At 49.9% G+C, this 18944-nt stretch overlaps 1 pseudogene; it reads right to left on the minus strand.

Annotated features, from left to right (window-relative positions):
• Positions 1 to 16091: 16091 nt before the first annotated feature.
• On the minus strand, positions 16092 to 18056 carry LOC102119948 (elongation factor 1-delta-like; annotated as a pseudogene).
• Between the last annotated feature and the right edge of the window lie 888 nt (positions 18057 to 18944).

Raw genomic sequence — 18944 nt, forward strand, 5'->3', positions numbered from 1 at the left:
ACAGCAGCCAAGTCCTTGCACCGTGACGGTGTTTAGAAGGAAACACTCGTAGAACAGTTCCCATGACTGTCATCCTCCGTGAACAGGGAAACGTTGACTGTGCAAGTCTTTGAGCCAGACCCAGGAAACCCTAGGCCCACGATAATCGTAGGAGTCATGAAAAGAGGAGGCCAGTATGCAGGCCACATCCCAGCCAGCCTCAGTCCATCACAGTCCCATGTGTTTCCCGGAATGACAACCGAAATCAAGCTGGCCAGAATGGCCCGGGATTGTGCTCCAGTTGATCCCCCCACACGTTGGAGTCCTCCCACATGGGCATCGGGCTATTTTGCTGACGGCTAGTGCGACCAAGGGAACACAGGAGTGGAGTGGGAATTACCTTCCGTATTCATCTGGAAGCACCTTTTAGCAGATGAAGGTGGGGGACCCCATGCACACCTCACCAGATTGCATCCTCACCCCATCTGAGCTAACTGCTGCCCACCCTCTCCGTCCCCAGAATGAAATCCCATGATGATGGAGTAGTGCCCACCTCACGACTTCATGTCGTGAAGCGCCTTCACGTCTGGAACCGAGTTCCAGGGGGATTGGAGGAGCCCTCCGCACAGGACTGCTGAGATTTGGCCCCAGCTTCGCCACAGTAAGACGAGGCACTCGGAGGTTTCTGTTCTCAGGTGTTGTGTGCTCCTCTTCCTTGCTTGCAGAGTTGCTGCTTTACAGTGGTAGGTGCTTTGGGCTCCTGGGAGTCTCAGCCAGCCCCGCAGTTCACCCCGGATTCAGGAACCGTGGAAAAAGTAAATTACACCAAGTCCCGCTGCCCAAGCAGAGGTGCACAAAGGGGCTTCCCCAAGGTCGGATTCCTTGAAAAAACATTTTTCAGTCGTTCAACCATATTTCTTTCCGTGGATGCCACGTACATACCCACAGATATACACAAACACTGCAACAGTCACATGCAGTCATCCAACATTCACTACACTCCCACATACACACCCAGCCTGGCAGCTTGTGAGGCTGTGCCCTTCTTCTCTGCCAGGAAGCCCCTCCAGGGAGAAGGCACCCCGGGAAACACAGGCCTGCTGTAGTCAGAAATCACAGAGGGGCAACTTTTAAGGAGACTTATCCCCACTGCGACTAGGCCTGCTTGAAGCTCCCAGGGATCTTTTTGGATACTTAGAGATTTTGCGATGTATCTGTTGGCCTTACCCTGACTTGTCTTCAGAATGGCCTGCCTCTATTGTATCCTGGATCATGGGTGTGTCCCATGGATACCCAAAGTAGACACTTGAAAACGCAATGTGTACGCATGTCACAGTTTCCCCTCTTCGCCAAGTGGCAGAGACTTGTCACCAAGCAACTAAAGCTTTCACTGTGACTCCAGCCGGGGCTCACTACTTGCTCCTGCTGGCCTCCCTCTGGCACGTGCGTGATGCATGCTCAGTCTCCAGGCTGTCCAGGTTGTCAGCCTACCTAAGCAAGGAAAATGGTGCAGGCAGAGCCTGCCTGGTCTCAGGAAATAGGGTGCCTGCCACAAGCACTGCGGGACCTTAGAGTTCTTTACTGTAGGGCTTCCTCCTTTTGTCTCCGTGGTCATGTCCTGCTGGAGGAGGACAGGCTTTGAGACTGTGAGTTGGGCCATGGAACCTGTGCTTCTGATTCCATTCCCGAAAGAGGCTGTGTGTAGGAATCGGGTCCCATTGGGCTGGGGATACAGTCTTGTGAGTTTTTGAGGGGTCTCTTTGAGGTGGAATTTTTAGTTAAAACTCTGGAGGATGGTGTTAGCAGAAGATTGCTGTGTCCTTAAGCTCACTGTCTTCCTTCATCCTGGGACTCGCAGGGGCTCCTGCTTCTTAGCACAGTCGTCTGGGAAAGGCAGGAACCACGACAAAGGCAAGTCCAAGGTGGAGCAGAGGTCTGACACCTGGAGCTGGCATCCCACCGGGGCAGGTGAGGTTGAGAGAATGTCTCAGAGGCTGTCTAAGGGCGATTTCAAGCCTGAAAAAGGTGTCCAGGAGTGGTGTTGAAGAGCACTGTGAACTCTCCACGAAAGCAAAGGAAAATCAAGTATCACCTGGGAGAACAAGGAGGGCCCATGTTAGAGTCCAAGCCACTTTGAGGGATTCCTGTTAGTGCACTCAAGAGCCTCCTGCAAAATGCAAACCACCTCAGTCCCCACAACGAGATCACTACCCACAGTCTGACCTGCAGCCAGCTGTACTGCAGTCTCTGTTGACTCTGAAATCCCTGGCAGCCAACCACATCCATGATGAGAGGAAGTACCACCCAGCAACAGCCCAATGAAAGACCCTCTCCACAGTGACGAAGGTTGTGCAGATGAAATGAAACACAGCCTAGATTACCAGGCAAAAGCCAGACATGGCTGCCTGTTTCTTACACTATAGTAATAATGTAGCTTTTTGATGGAATAGAGAAAATAAGAGTTTCCATGTTGGTGGAAATAACTGGAATCCACAGTTCCAGCAGTATCACAGCTGCCCAGTCATTAAAATGTGACAGTGCTCAGAAGGAGTGAGTCATCCAATGGATTTTAATGATGGTCATCCTCTGTGACCTGGAAATGTTTACTTGGAAGACTCTGAGCCAGAGCATGGAAACCCTAGGCCCGGGAGAAGCATAGAAGTCAGGAAAAGAGAAGGTCAGAGTGGAAGCTAAAGTTCATGCAGCATCAGTCATCCACCCCACTGCCATGTGGCTCCGGGAATGAAAGTCCAAAGGAAGAGGTGGCCAGAAAGGCCACAGTTTGGGCTTCAATGGTTTCCTGAACGTTGGATTCCTCCTTCCTTGGAATCGGGCTATGGTGTGCAAAACTTCTGCAATGAAGGGAATGCAGTACTAGGGTTGGAAGCACCTTCTGTGACATTTGTCTGCACCTCTCCTGAAGGGGAAGGTTCGGGATCCCATCCACACCTCACTAGATTGTATTCTCACCCATATCCGACCTTATTGCTGCTCACACTCTCCGATGCAGAATGAAATACAAAGACGATGGAGGAGTGCTCGCCTCACCACCTGAAGCTCCTGCTCTGCTGGGAACCAATTTCAAAGTGAATTCAATAGGCCCTGCGGACAGGACTCCTACGCTTTGGCCCAGGGTTGTCCTCAGTACAATGAGGCCTTGGGAGGTGTTCCTTCTTGGGTGTAGTGTTTCTAGAAGAATGGCTCCATTGCAGGGAAAGGTGATTTGAACCCCTGCATGTCTCAGCCAGTCCCCCCACTTCACCGCAGTTTCAGGAAACATGGAAAAAACAAACACGCCGCCTGGCAGCCCAAGCAGAGCCACACAGAGAGGCGCACCAAAGGTCAGTGGACTCAAAAGAACAAGCATTCCAGTGCGAGAGCCACGTGAGCCACATCCTTTCAGCAGACACCACTTAAACGCACACACATAAACACACACACCCCCACACCGACACACGCACATGCAGACATCCAACACTCACAACACTCCCAGAGAAACACACTGCCCAGCAACTTCTGCAGCTGGGCGGTTCTGCTCCACCAGAAAGCCCCTCCGGGGAGAGAACAGCGCCGGAGAACACAAGCAGGCTGTACCTATAAATCCCAGGGAGGCAAGTTTCAATGAGACTCACCCCTACACAGTCTAGGCAGGCCTGAAGCATCCTGTGGATCCTTTGGGATCCTTAGGAATTTTGCGCTGTATCCCTGGGGCTCCTCTTGACGTTTCTTCAGGCTGGGTCGCCCCTGCCCACTTCTAGGATCGTGGGACTATCCCATGGATCCTTCAGAGAAGACAGGCGAGAGTCCACGGCGACGCATGTCCACAGAGGTCCCCTTCTCCGCCATGACGCAGGGACCCGTTGCCAGGCAACAGTGGAATTCACTGTGACGCAAGACACAGCTCACCTCTCGCTCCTGGCGACACGCTACTGGTGCATACGCATTCGCGAGGCGCACTCTGGTGACTGATTGTCAGGGCTGTCAGCCTACCTAAGCAGAGGAAAACGGTGCAGGCAGAGCCTGCCTGATCTCAGGATAAAGGCTGCCTGTGACAAACACTGTGGGACCCTAAAAGTCTTGACCACAGGGCCTCTTCTGGCCATCTCTCTGGTGGTGTCTCGCTGGAGGAGGAGGTGACTCGAGACTGTGAGATGGGTGCTGGAAACTCCTCTTCTGATTCCGTTGCTAAAACAGGCTGTGAGCAGGAATTGGGTCCCATGTGGCTGGAAATACAGTCTTGTGAGTTGTTTGAGGGGTCTCTGGGAGATAGAATCTTAGTTAAAACTACGAGAGGATGGTGTCAGCAGAAGATTGCGGGGCCCTTGAGTTTACTGCCTCCCTTCATTGTGGGCCTCCCAGGGGCTCCTGCTTCTCAGCACGGCTCTCTGGGAAAGACAGAACCATGTCAAAGGCAAGTCCAAGGTGGAGCAGAGGTGTCACACCTGGAACTGGTATCCCACCGGGGAATATGAGGTTGAGTGTCTCAGAGGCTGTCTGGGGGCGATTGCAAGCCTGAAAAAGGTGTCCAGGAGTGCTGTTGAGAAGCACTGTGGACCCTCATGAAAGCAAAGAAAAACCAAGGCTTGCCTGGGAATACGAGAGAACCCGTGCTGGAGTCCAAGCCACCCTGAGGGATTCCTGCCAGTGGACCGAAGAGCCTCCTGCAAAATGCAAACTACCCCAGTCCTCACATCTAGATCACTACGCATAACCGGGCCTGCAGCCAGCCGAACCGCAGTCCCTTTTCTTCCCTGAAATCTCTGGAAGCCAAGAAGATCCATGGCAAGAGGAAGTACCCAGTGAAATGAAAGACCCTCTCCACAATGACAAAGGATGTTCAGATGAAATGAAACACAACCTCGATTATGGGGCAAAAGCCAGACATGGCTGGCTACTTCTCAGCCTATAGGAATCATGCAGCCCTCTGATGAAATAGGGAGAACAAGAGTTTTTTGTTGGTGGTGGTGGTGGAAATAACGGGAATCATGGGCCCAAAAGTATCACAGCTGCCCAGTCCTTAAAACGTGACAGTGTTTAGAAGGAAACATTCATGCATTGGATTTCCATGAGAATTGTCCTCCGTGAACTGGGAAACGTTTACTGTGGAAGACTTTGAGCCAGACCATGGAAACCGCAGGCCTAGGAGCAGCATGGAAATCAGGAAAAGAGAAGCCCAGAGTGGAAGCTAAAGCCCACGCGGCATCAATCATCCATCCCACTGCCATGTGACTCCAGGAATGCAAGTCCAAAGGGAGAGCGGGCCAGAAAGGCCACAGTTTGGGTTCCAGCTATTCCCCAAACGTTGGATTCCTCCTTCCTCTGAAACGGGCTATCATATGCAAAACTTCTGCAATGAAGGGAATGCGAAGATGGAGTTGGAAGCAACTTCAGTGACATCAGTCTGCACCTCTCCTGAAGGAGAAGGTTCTGGACCCTATCCGCACCTCACCAGGTCAGCTCTGCCTCACCAGATTTTATCCTCACCCATATCTGACTTTCTTGCTGCTCACACTCTCCGACCCAGAATGAAATGCCAAGACAACGGCGGAGTGCCGGTCTCAGGACCTGAAGCTCCTGCTCTTTTGGGAATCGAATTCGAATTGGACTCAAGGGGCCCTGCAGACAGGACTCCTATGCTTTGGCCCAGGCTTGGCCTCAGGTAAATGAGGCCCTAGGCCTTGTCTGTTCTTGGGTGTGGTGTGCTTCTCTTATTTCTAGAAGAGTGGCTCCATTGCAGGGAAAGGTGATTTGGATTCCTGCGTGTCTTACCCAGCCCCTTCTTCACCGTGGTTTCAGGAACTGCAGAGAAAACAAAAAACAGGCAGCCTTGTAGCCCAAGCGGTGCAACACAGAGGCCACAAAAGGTCGACCAACTCAAAAGAACAAGCGTCCCAGTGTGTGAGCCACATCCTTTCAGCAGGTGACACTTACGCACACAGAAACACACACAGAGACACACACATGTAGACATCTAACACTCACAGCATTCCCACAGAAACACACAGTTCAGCAACTTCTGAGGCTGCACAGTTGTGCTCTGCCAGAAAGCCCCTCCAGGGAGAGAGCAGCCCTGGGGGGTTGCTACAGGCAGGCTGTACCTAGCAATCACAGTGGGGCAGCTTTCAAGGAGACTCACCACTGCACTGTCTAGGCAGGCCTGAAGCATCCTGCGAATCCTTTGGGATCCTTAGGAATTTCGGGCTGTATACCTGGGGCCCCGCTTGACATTTCTTCAGGCTGGATGGGCCATGCCCACATCTAGAATCGCGGGACTATCCCATGGATCCCTCAGAGAAGACACGAGAGTCCAACACTGACTCACCTCCACAGAGGTCTCCTGTTCTGCCAAGCCGCAGAGACCCATCACCAGGGAACCGTGGCCTTCACTGTGATGCGAGAGACAGCTCATATCTCGTGCCTGGTGCCCCACGACTGGCTCATGAGCATTCCCGAGGCAGGCTGGGGCACCTGAGTGTCAGGGCTGTCAGCCTGCCTAAGCAGAGGAAAATAGTACAGACAGAACCAGCCTGGTCTCGGGAAAAAAGCTGCCTGTGACAACCACTGCGGGACACTAAAAGTCTCAGCCATAGGGCCTCCTCAGGCCATCTCCGTGGTCGGTCCCACTGGAGGAAGAAGCACATCCAGACTGTGAGGTGGGCACTGGAAACTGCTCTTCTGATTCCATTCCTGAAAGAGGCATTGTGCTGGATTCGGGTCCCACGGGGCTGGGAATACAGTCTGGTTAGTTATTGAAGGGTCTCTGAGTGATGTAGTCCTAGCTAAAATGCCTGAGGGAGGTGTCAGTGGGAAACTGCCAGACCCTTGAGGTCCCTGTCTCCCTACACTCTGGGCCTCTCAGTGGCTCCTGCTTCTCAGCACAGCTCTCTGAGAAAGGCAGGAACCATGTCAAAGGCAAATCCAAGGTGGAGCAGAGGTCTCACACCTGAAACTGGAAAACCATGGGGGCAGATGAGGTTTAGAGGCCGTCTGGGGATGATTGCAAGCCTGAAAAGGGTATCTGGGAGTGCTGTTGAGGGGCACTGTGGATCCCCCATGAAAACAAAGAAAAATTAAGTCTCACCTGGGAGCACAATCATCCCATGCTGGAGTCCAAGCCACTTTGAAGGATTGCTGCCAGTGGACTGAGGAGCCTCCTGCCAAGTGCAAACCACTCCAGTCCCCACAATGAAATCACTACTCACAACCCGGCCTGCAGCCAGCCGAAAGGCAGTCTCTTTTGATCCCTGAAATCCTGGCAGCCAAGAAGATCTGTGGGGACAGGAAGTCCCACCCAGCAACGGCCCAATGAAAGACCCTTTTCTCAATGAAAAGGACACGCAGGTGAAATGAAACACAGCCTAGATTACCAGGCAAAATCCAGAAATGACTGGCTGCTTCTCATCCTATAAGAATCACGTAGCACTCTGCTGGAATAGAGAGAACAAGTTTCCTTGTTGGCGGAAATAACAGAAATCCACAGTTCCAGCAGTATCACAGCTGCCCAGTCATTAAAATGTGACAGTGTTTAGAAGAAAACACTCATGCAATGGACCCCCATGAGGGTTGTCCTCCATGAACTGGGAAACATTTTCTGTGGAAGACCTTGAGCAAGACCTAGGAAACCCCAGATCGACAAGGAGCATGGAAGTCAGGAAAAGACAAGGCCAGAGTGGAAACCAATGCCCAGGCAGCATCAATCATCTATCCTACTGCCATGTGGCTCCAGGAATGAAAGTCCAAGGGTGGACCCAACCAGAAAGGCCACAGTTTGTGCTCCAAGAGTTCACGGCACGTTGGAGTCCTCCTTCCTCTGAAGTTGGAGACGGTGTGGACAGCTTCTGCAATGAAGGGAATGTGGGGATGGAGTTGGAAGCACCTTCTATAACATCTGTCTGCACGTCCCCTAAAGGCGAAAGTTCAGGATCTCATCCAGTCTGATACACTAGATTGTATCTGCAAGCGCTCCAGTGGGTGAGACCCATTCTTTCACCAGACCCCACTTACACGCACACTCAGAAACACACACACAGACACACTCACACTCGAAACATTCAACATTCAACACTCGCAACACTCCCACAGAAACACGCAGTCCAGAAACTGCTGAGGCTGCACGGTTCTGTTCCACCAAGACCCTCACGGGAGACAGCAGCCCCGGGAAACACAGGCAGGCTGTACCTAGAAATGACGGAAGGGAAACTTTCGAAGAGACTCACCCCCATGCCGTCTAGGCAGGCCTGAAGCAACCTACGAATCCTCTGAAATCTATAGTGATTTCGCGTTTTGTGCTGCATCCCCCGGCTCCCCTTGACATTTCTTCAGCCGGGGTTGGCCCTGACCATTTTGGGAACGCGGAACTATCCTGTAGATTCCCCAATGAAGATAGGCTTGAGTCCAACACCAAGGCATGTTCACAGAGGTCTCCTGCTCCACCAAGCCGCAGGGACTCGTCGCCAGGCAACAGTGGCATTCACTGTGACGCGAGCCAGGGCTCACCGCTCCTGCTAGGTGCCCCACGTCCGGTGCATGCGCATTCGTGAGGCATGCTCCATCGCCAGGTTGTCAGGGCTGTCAGCCTGCCTAAGCAGAGGAAAATGGTACAAGCAGAGCCGGCCTGGTCTCGGGGAAAAGGCTGCCTGCAACAAACACTGAGTGACCCTAAAAGTCTCGACCATACAGCCTCTTTGGGGCGTCACTGTGGTCAATCTCGCTGGAGGAGGAGGCGCTTTCAGACTGTAAGGTGGGTGCTGGAAACCACTCTTGTGATTGAATTCCCGAAAGAGGCTGTGTGCAGGAATTGGGTCCCATGGGGCTGGGGATACAGCCTGGTGAGTGGTTGAGAGGTCTCTGAGAGATGAAATTTTAGCTAAAATGCCAGAGGAGGGTGTCAGCAGAAAATTGGCAGGCCCATAAGCTCACTGCCTCCCTTCATTCTGGGCCTCCCAGGAGCCCCTGCTTCTCAGCATGGCTGTCTGAGAAGGGCAGGTACCACGTCCAAGGCAAGTCCAAGATGGAGCAGAGGCCTCAGGCCAGGAACTGGCATCCCACAGGGGCAAATGAGGTCAAGAGAATGTCTCAGAAGCCGTCTGGGGGCGATTGCAAGTCGGATAAATGTATCCAGGAGTGCCAATGAGAGGCACTCTGGAACGTCCATGAAAGCAAATGAAAATCAAGGCTCACCTAGGAGGATGAGAGGGCCCATGCTGGAGTCCAACTCACATTGAGGGATTGCTGCCTGTGGAACCAAAAGCCGCCTGCAAAGTGCAAACCAACCCAGCCCCCACAACTAGATCACTACCCACAACCTGGCCTGCAGCCAGCCAAACCGCAGGCCCTTTTGATCCCCGAAAACCATGGCTGCCAAGAAGATCCGTGAGAAGAGGAAGGCCCTCGCAGCAACTGCCCAATGAAAGATCCTGTCCACAATGTAAAAGGACATGCAGATGAAATAAAACAGAGCCTCCATTATCAGGTAAAAGCCAGACACAGCTGGCTACTTCTCATCCTATAGGAATCATGCAGCCCTCCCATGGAATAGGGAGAGCAGACGTTTCCTTGTTGGTGGATGTAATGGGAATCCACAGTTCCAAAACTATCACAGCTGCCCAGTCCTTAAAACCTGACAGTGTTTAGAAGGAAACATTCATGCAATGGATCCCCATAAAGGTTGTCCTCCCTCAAGTGGGAAATGTTTACTGTGGAAGACTTTGAGCCAGACCTAGGAAACTGTAGGCCCACAAGGAGCATGGAAGTCAGGAAAAGAGAAGGCCAGAGTCGAATCAAAAGCCCAGGTAGCATCAGTCATCCATCCTACTGCCATGTGGCTCCAGGAATGAAGGTCTAAGGGAGGAGCTGGCCAGAAAGGCCACATTTTGGGCTCCAAGGGTTCCCCGCACTTTGGGGTCCTCCTTATTCGGAACTGGGCTATGTTGTGGATAGGTTGTGCAATGAAGCGAATGTGGAGATGGAGTTGGAAACAGCTTCTACGCCATCTGTCTGCTTCTTTTCTGAAGGTGAAGGTTCAGGACCCCATCCATACCTCACCAGACTGTATCCTCACCCCTATCCGACCTTATTTAGGCTCACACTATCCCACCCAAAATGAAATACCAAGATGATGGAGGAGTGTCTGCCTTAAGACCTGAAGCTCTTTCTCTGCTGGAAACCAAATTCGATTGGATTCAAGGAGCCCTGCAAACAAGACTCCTATAGTCTGGCCCAGGGTTGGCCTCAGGACAATGAATACCTGGGAGGTGTCTTTTCTCCGGTGTAGTATGCTTCTCTTATTTCTAGAAGAGTGGCTCCTTTGCAGGGAAAAGTGATTTGTACCCCTGCGAGTCTCAGTCAGCTCCCCACTTCACCGCGGTTTCAGGAACCACGGGGAAAAGAAGAAACACAAAGCCCCACAGCCAAAGTGGAGGCACACAGAGAGGCGCACAAGAGGATTGACTGACTTGAAAGAACAAGCGCTCCAGTGCATAAGTCACATCCTTTAACCAACCCCACTTCCAGGTACACAGAGAAACACGTACACACAGACACACATACAGACATCAAACACTCGAAACACTCCCACAGAAATACACAACCCAGCACATTCTGAGGCTACCCAGTTCTACTCCACCAGGAAGTCGCTCCGGGGAGAGAGCAACCCTAGGGAACACAGGCAGGGTTTACCTATAAATCACTGGGCGGGGGGCAACTATCAAACAGACTCACCCACACACTGCCTAGGCATGCCTGACACATCCTGTGGGTCGCCTGGGATCCTTAGGGATTTTGATCTGCATCCTTGGGAGTCCGCTTGAGGTTTCTTCAGTCTGGGTCAGCCCTGCCCAATTCTAGGATTACGGGACTATCCCGTGGATCCCTCAGAGAAGACAGGTGAGAGTCCAATGGCGACGCACATCCACAGAGTTCTACTGGTTCTCCAAGCTGCAGGGACCCGTGGCCAGGCAACGGTGGCGTTCACTGTGAAGAGAGCCGCAGCTCACCACTCGCGCCTGGTGCCCCGCGACTGGCCTATGCGCATTGGCTAGGCAGGCTCAGGTGTCCCGCTGTCAGGACTGTCAGCCTGCCTAAGCAGGGGAAAATAGTACAGGCATAGCCAGTCTGATCTCAAGAAAAAGGCTGCCTGAGACAACCCACTGTGGGACCCTAAAAGTCTTGACCATACGGCCTCTTTGGGGCATCTCCGTGGTTGATCCCGCTGGAGGAGGCATTTGGAGACTAAGGTGGGCGCTGGAAACTGCTCTTCTGACATCTTTCCTCAAAGAGTCTGTGTGAGGAATAAGGTCCCAGAAGGATGGGTATACAGTCTGGTGAGGTGTTGAGGGGTATCTGGGTGATGGAATCATACCGGAGATCCCAGAGGAGGGTGTCAGCAGAAGATTGCCAGGCCCTTGAGCTCACTGCCTGCCTTCATCCTGGTCTCCCAGGGGCTTCTGCTTCTCAGCACTGCTGTCTGGAAAACAAAGGCAAATCCAAAGTGGAGCAGAGGTCTCACACCTGGAACTGGCATCCCATGGGGGCAGATGAGGTTGAGAGAGTGTCTCAGAGGCCATCTGGGGCGACTGCAATCCTGAAAAGGGTGTCCAGGAATGCTGTTGAGAGGCATTGTGGACCCTCCATGAAAGCTAAGGAAAATCAAGGCTAGCCTGCGAGGACAAGAGGGCCTGTGCTGGAGCACAAGCCTTGTTCAAGGATTCCTGCCAGAAAACCAGAGAGCCTCCTCAAAGTGCAAACAACCCCAGCCCCCACAATGAGACCACTATCTGCAACCTAGAGGGCAGCCAGCCTACTCCAAGTCCCTGTTGCTTCCTGAAATCCCTGGCAGCCAAATACTGTATACAGAGACTGTCCCACCCAGCAACAGCCCAATGAAAGACCTTCTCCACAATTAGAAAGGACCTGCAGATGAAAGGAAACAGGGCCTAGATTACCAGTCAAAAGCCAGACACAGTTGCCTGCTTCTCATCCTACAGGAATCATGCAGCCCTCTGATAGAAGCAGGAGAACAAGTTTCCTTGTTGGTGGATATAACAGGAATTTACAGCTCCAAAAGTATCACAGCTGCCCAGTCATTAAAACATGACAGTGTTTAGAAGGAAACACTCATGCAATGGATCCCCATGAGGGTTGTCCTCCGTGAACTGGGAAACGTTTACTGCTGAAGACTTTGAGCCAGACCTAGGAAACCCTAAGTCCATGAGGAATATGGAAGTCAGGATAAGAGGATGCCAGTGTGGAGGCCACATCTCACCCAGCATCAATCTATCCCACTTTCATGTGGCTCTGGGAATGAAAGCCCAAATCGTGAGCTGGCCAGAATGGCCCCGGTTTGCTCTCTAACTGTTCCCCAGCACATTGGAGTCCTTCCACCTGGGCACCGGGTCATGGTGTGGACAGCTTGTGCGATGAAGGGGATGTGGGAGTGGAGTTGGAAGTACCTCTTGTGTCATCTGTCTGCATCATTTTTGCAGGTGAAGATGCGGGACCCAATCCACATTTCACCAGACTGTATCCTCACCCCATCTGACCTTATTGCTGCTCACACTCTCCATCCCAGAATGAAATCCCCAGAAGATGGAAGAGTGCCTGCCTCACGACCTGAAGCACCTACTCGGCTGGGAACCAAATTCGAGATGGATTCAAGGGGCTCTGGGAATGAAACCCCAAATTGGGAGCTGGCCAGAAAGGCTGCAGTTTGCACTCTGTTTCCAACTGTTCTCCACACGTTGGCATCCTCCCACCTGGGCACCAGGCCACGGTGTGGACAGATTGTGTAATGAAGCGAATGTGAGAATGGAGTTGGAAGCACCTTCTGTGTCATCAGTCTGCACCTTTTTTGCAGGTGAAGGTGTGAGACCCCATCCTTATGGATTTTGCGGTGTATCCCTGGGGCTCTGCTTGAGGTTTCTTCAGGCTGACTCACCACTGCACTCTACTAGGATCATGGGACTATCCTGTGGATCCCCCAGAGAAGAGAGACTAGAGTCCATCTCCGACACACCTCCACAGAAGACTCCTTTTCTGCTAAACCACAGGGACTAGTCGCCAGGCAAAGGTGGTGTTCACTGTGATGCGAGCTGTGGCTCACTGCTCTCTCCTGGTGCCCTGAGACTGGTGCATGCCCATTCGCGAGGCAGGCTCAGGCGCCATCTTATGATGGCATCGTCCTAGATTAGGCCCCATAGAAACTGAGGAAGTTGTTATCAGCCATTTATACCCTGAAAACATTAGTTCACCAAACCCTTGGTGGGGGATGGGTAGAAACTCATTAAAGTAGTCCTGGATGGTGCACAGAGTGGGAAGAAAACAGAGAAACCCAGAAAGGCTAAGCCTGAAGACGGCTCCAATCCTAGGAGATACTATTATTAAGTCCATCTTACAGAGGAGGAAACTGAAACAAAGGAAAGGAACTTGATCAAGACCACGTTGCCCCACAGTAGATGAGCCAAGATCCAAACCCAGGTAACCTGTCTCACCATCAGAGCCTGGACTCATAACCTCATGCTGCAGTTAAGCAGTTTTGCACTGTGGCTAGATACACAGACTCTGTGTTCACATCTCAACTTCTCTGCTATTTCCATTTCTGTGACTGTAGGCAAGTTACTTCTCTGTGCTCAGTTTCCTCTATACTGTAAGGACAGTAGCACCTGCCTTGAGGGGGGTATCTTAAATAAGTTAACAGCTGCAACATGTTTAGAACATTGCCTTGGGCTGGGCACTGTGGCTCACGCCTGTAATCCCAACACTTTGGGAGGCCAAGGCGGGTGGATCACCTGAGGTCTGGACTTCGAGACCATCCTGACCAACATGGCAAAACCCCGTCTCTACTGAAAATACAAAAATTAGCCGAGTGTGGTGGCATGCACCTGTCATCCCAGCTACTTGGGAGGCTGAGGCAGGAGAACCACTTGAACCTGGGAGGTGGAGGTTGCAGTGACCCAGATCGCACTATTGCACTCCAGCTTGGGTAACAAGAGTGAAACTCCGTCTCAAGAAAAAAAAAAAGAACAGTGCCATGTGCATAGTCACCATCTAGTAATAGTATCATCAATTATGCCTGAACCCTGGAAGCTCATATGTCCTTGAAGAGTTTAAAATTCTGGACTTTGAAATGCCAGACTGTGGGATCCTGGAATCTGTCAGCAGCATGCTAACATCTTCTGGCTGCAGAATTGTATGCTTCTTTGCCGGGTTGGAAGGTGCAGGGTAGTGCATTTACCTAGTTCTGCTTCACTGTAGTGTGATATCAGAGGCTTTCATTCTCCTTCCCCTGCATGCTCTCTCACTCAGATTCATACAGGCATTCTACTCCTGCTTGACCCAATGGGAAAACAAGAGGGTGAGGAGTGAAGGTGGGTGGGTGGGTGCACTTGTTCACTTAACCATTCTGCCTCCAACCATGATGAACTTGTGCGCTTAGGGACTGGGTCCAGAACTAAAGTGTTCTTGCTCTTCCTTTACATTTAAGCCTCAATTTGCAGCAATCTTAGAGCTTCATCTTTCCCTGTGATCCTGTCTGGGTATTTTTGCTGGATGGACATGCATTCCCTCTGCCAGGGGCGGAGAGTCTAGGGCCTGGCCAGGCAGCCATGGCAGATGAGAAGACAGTCCACATCAGCTTCATTGTGTTGGGTTATTTTTCTGCTGGCCCTTGGCACATTCCTAACGAGCCATTATTAGCCTCATTTCTACAGCACCTTCTGCAGCAGTGTCATGGTGACCAGGGATGTCATATAGAACATGTGCCACTGTTACCCAAGGCAGATGGTGGTAGGGCTTGGTGAGGGCAAGAGGACTGGAGACTGTCCCTGTATTCCATCAATCCTGATCCTTCAATCATCTTTACATTCTCATTTTGACTCCCTGTTTTCTTCTTTCTGCTCTTCTGAGCACACGTCCATGCATCCACACACCTGTCCCTCCACCCATCTATATTCATCCCTCTATCACATAGCATTAGGATTGACTAGAGGACCCCAGAATCTACAGTCATTAACTAGGCACCATGGAGAAGACACAATGAAACACAGCATATTATCCATGTACTTAAACCAAAAGTCAATGAGTACTTTACTCCCTCCAGGCACTCCTGTTTTAGGATGTTGTTTGGCCCTCATCCTGAGATTTTTGGTGCCTTTTGTAGTGCCATTTTATAGCAGAGAAGGCTGAGGCTCAGAAAGTGTGGTTCTGCAGCTGAGTGGCAGCATTTGTATTGGAGCTCAGATATGCAGATGTAAGCATCACCCTCCACTTTGAATTCTCTACCACAGGGCCCTGGAGTTGCTTCGCATTTTGGGGTGGGTCTGGTCTCACCTTGGTTGAATGTATTAAGCAGTGCTCTATCTTTTGTTGTCTTAATGTATTCCTAGCCCTATGACTGCTTTAGTGATGAGAAGAGCACTACTTTTCAAGTCCTGGGTTCTAGTCCCAGTTCTGTCCCAAACTTTCTGTGTGACATTTGTCTGAGCCTCAGCTTTTTGAATTGCAAAATAGGACACAAGCCTCTATTTTGCAGAGCCTCACAGGATATAAAGATCAGAGAAAAGATAGGTAGAAAAATAGTTTTTAAACTCTAGAGTGTTGTAGGAGAGCGAAAGACTGCTGGTTACCTAAAATCCTGAGGAAAGAACATGCCAGTTTCCAAATCAATTTTTGTACTTTTTCATTTTCTCTTTAACTTTAGATACAAAAAATATTTTTGGGGTGGGGGGAGGGGGGAGGGATAGCATTAGGAGATATACCTAATGTAAATGATGAGTTAATGGGTGCAGCACACCAACATGACACATGTATGCATATGTAACAAACTTGCACATTGTGCACATGTACCCTAGAACTTAAAGTATAATAATAATGAAAAAAAATTATGAGGTATGCTTTTAAGAGAATCCTATTGAAAACCAAACCAGTGGGTTTTTAAAAAAAATATTTTAATTTACTCATTTGTGTTAAAAATATTGCAATGTAAGCAGGCATTTCTAACTTTAATGATGATTTCTCTCAGCTCCTTTAACATTTATTTCTCTGATTTTTGGCTCTACACAAGGTTTGAAAACTTTACTTTCATTTTTGTAAATTATCTTTATTCCTCTCACAGATTTGTAGTGTTTTTCTTCTCCTTGGTGTTATGCAGCCTGTTTTAAGTAATTTATTTTTTTAAGGAATTAATTTCGCTATTTTTCTCTTTTTGGCATGCTGCATGTTTGAATTCAAGCACTTATATCCGGTTTTCACTTGATTTTAGCCAAAAGGCTGAGAAGCAATTATGTCTGCTTTTCAATTTTAGAAACTTATGAGTCACCAACTCCGAATATTGACTTTGATTTTGAAAATATATTCTGTAAAAATAATCAGACTTGTTTACTCCATCTCATTCTCCCTGTCATACATGTATATGTTAGATTTTATTAATATAATTTTTCTCCTTTTATTTGTCTTTACAGTAGCTAATTACTGCTTCGTGTTCTAGTTCACTAATCTTCTCATCAGCTCAGACTAATTTAATGTTTCACACATATGTTGTATATTAAGTAGACTGATTATATTTTCAATTGTTTCCTTCACATTTGGCTGTTTTTTTCCTTTTTTTTTCTTTCTTTCTTTTTTTTCTTTTTTGCTGGTCTCAGTTTTTAATCGTGGCAGGGCCTCAAGCATGTGCACGTGCGCGTGCACGCACACACACACACACACTAAGGCTTCAGATCTTGTTGAAAGCTGCAATGTCGACACTCTGCATGTGCTCTTCAAACTTGGTGATCTCCTCCCCCAGCAAGTCTGTCCCCGCCTTGTCATCCTCCACCACACACTGAGCCTGCAGCTTCTGGATACCATAGCCCATGGGCACCAGCTTAGAGTCCCCCTAGAGCAGCTGGTCCAGCTGGATGGAGCACACACAAGCTTCTGGCTGGGCCATGTTAGTCTCAGCATCCCAAGGCTTGACATCCAGCAGATGGAGGACTTGTCACCAGTGCGGGCTTCTTGGCGTTTTTCTCTGTGTACTGCCACAGTCACTCCTCCTGCAGCAGTACGGCCTCCTTGTCCTCCTCCTCGTTGTCACTGGCAAACAGGGCAATGCCAAGACCAGCACAGTCGGGGAGACCCTAACCCAGTGGTGCTAGAGGAATTAAAGACACACACATAGAAATATAGCCTGTGGAACGGGAAATCAGGGGACTCACAGCCTTCAGAGCTGAGAGCCTTGAACAGAGTTTTACCCATATTTAATGACAGCAAGCCAGTGATAAGCATTGTTTCTACAGATCATAGATTAACTAAAACAAGAAACAAAGGGATGGGCTGAAACAAAGGGTTAGGCTCTGTCTAGTTATCTGCAACAGGAACATGTCCTTAAGGCACAGATTGCTCATGCTATTGTTTGTGGTTCAGGAACACCTTTTAGCAGATTTCCCACCCTGGGTGGGCCAGGTGTTTCTTGTTCTCATTCCGGTAAACCCACAACCTTCAGGGTGAGTGTCATGGCCATCACTAACATGGCACAGTGCTGCAGAGATTTTGTTTATGGCCAGTTTGGGGGCCAATTTATGACCAGATTTGGGGGCCTATCCTCAGGAAGTCAATGTCATCATCCTCATCATCCTCTGCTGGTTTGGCTGGCTTCTTAGTTTGCTCCACTTGGCTCATGAGAGACACATTCTGGGTCTGCGGGGCTGTGGTGCCCAGGCAAGCTCTTCTCCAGCATGTTCAGCTGGGCCTCCAGCTTGGAAATGGCCTGCTGCAGTTCCTGCACCAACCTGCACAGGCTCTGGTTCTCCACTTCCAGACTGGTGATCTGGAAGACGAGCTCATTGTTGTTTCCGCTGGGTCCGCTGGAGGCCCCGGGACATGAGCTTGGGGCTTGAGCTTCTGGCCAGGGATTTCTGGAAATTCTCTCTGGCTCTCGCAGTGTCATGGAGGATCATGCTGGCGCTGTTCTCCTGGTGGGAGGCACCGGCCACAGCCTTGTTCATCTGCTCGAAGAATCTCCTTTCTGCATTGTCATATTTTAACTTGTTGAACCAGATCTTCTCATGTACTAGGAAGTTTGTAGCCATTTTTCTGATGCCAGCCAAGGATGCAGTGACCAGGAAGGAGGAATCGGCGGATGCGGGACACCTGAGGAAAGGCTGGCTGTTTTTCAAATATGGCTTGTTGCTGGGCACAGTGGCTCATGCCTGTAATCCCAGCACTTTGGGAGGCCAAGGCAGGCAGATCACCTGAGGTCGGGAGTTGGAGACCAGCCTGACCAACATGGAGAAACCCCATCTCTACTAAAAATACAAAATTAGCTGGGCATGGTGGTGGGTGCCTGTAATCCCAGCCACTTGGGAGGCTGAGTCAGGAGAATCACTTGAACCCAGGAGGCAGAGGTTGTGATGAGCCAAGATCATACCATTGCACTCCAGCCTGGGCAACAAGAGCAAAACTCCGTCTCACAAAACAAAAAACAAAACAAAACAAAAACCCACACACACACAAAACAAACAAATGTGACTTGTCACCCTTATAACTTCTTGTACTTTTCACATTATTAGTATATTTTCTGTTTCCCCCATTGTCTTGGATTAAATATTTTAAACCTAAGTCCTGTAACTGTGGGTAATATAAGTTGTAATTTGGTTCTCACTTGTGAAAGATATCATGTTTGCAATGTCTGCAGTTAGCTTATGTTGTTATTATTATTTTTTTTTTGTAGACAAGGATTTTTATTTTATTTTTTAGGGTGTTTTTTAAAATTATACTTTAAGTTCTAGGGTACATGTGCACAACGTGCAGGTTTGTTACATATGTATACCTGTGCCATGTTGGTGTGCTGCACCCATTAACTCGTCATTTACATTAGGTATTTCTCCGAATGTTATCCCTCCCTCCCTATGTTGTTATTTTTTCATTTGTCTTATGGCAAGTTGGACAACCCACAGAAATTTGTTATTTGTGTGTTCACCCGTATCTAAGAA

The sequence above is a fragment of the Macaca fascicularis genome, chromosome 3 (assembly GCF_037993035.2).
Source record: "Macaca fascicularis isolate 582-1 chromosome 3, T2T-MFA8v1.1".
Lineage (NCBI taxonomy): Eukaryota > Metazoa > Chordata > Mammalia > Primates > Cercopithecidae > Macaca > Macaca fascicularis.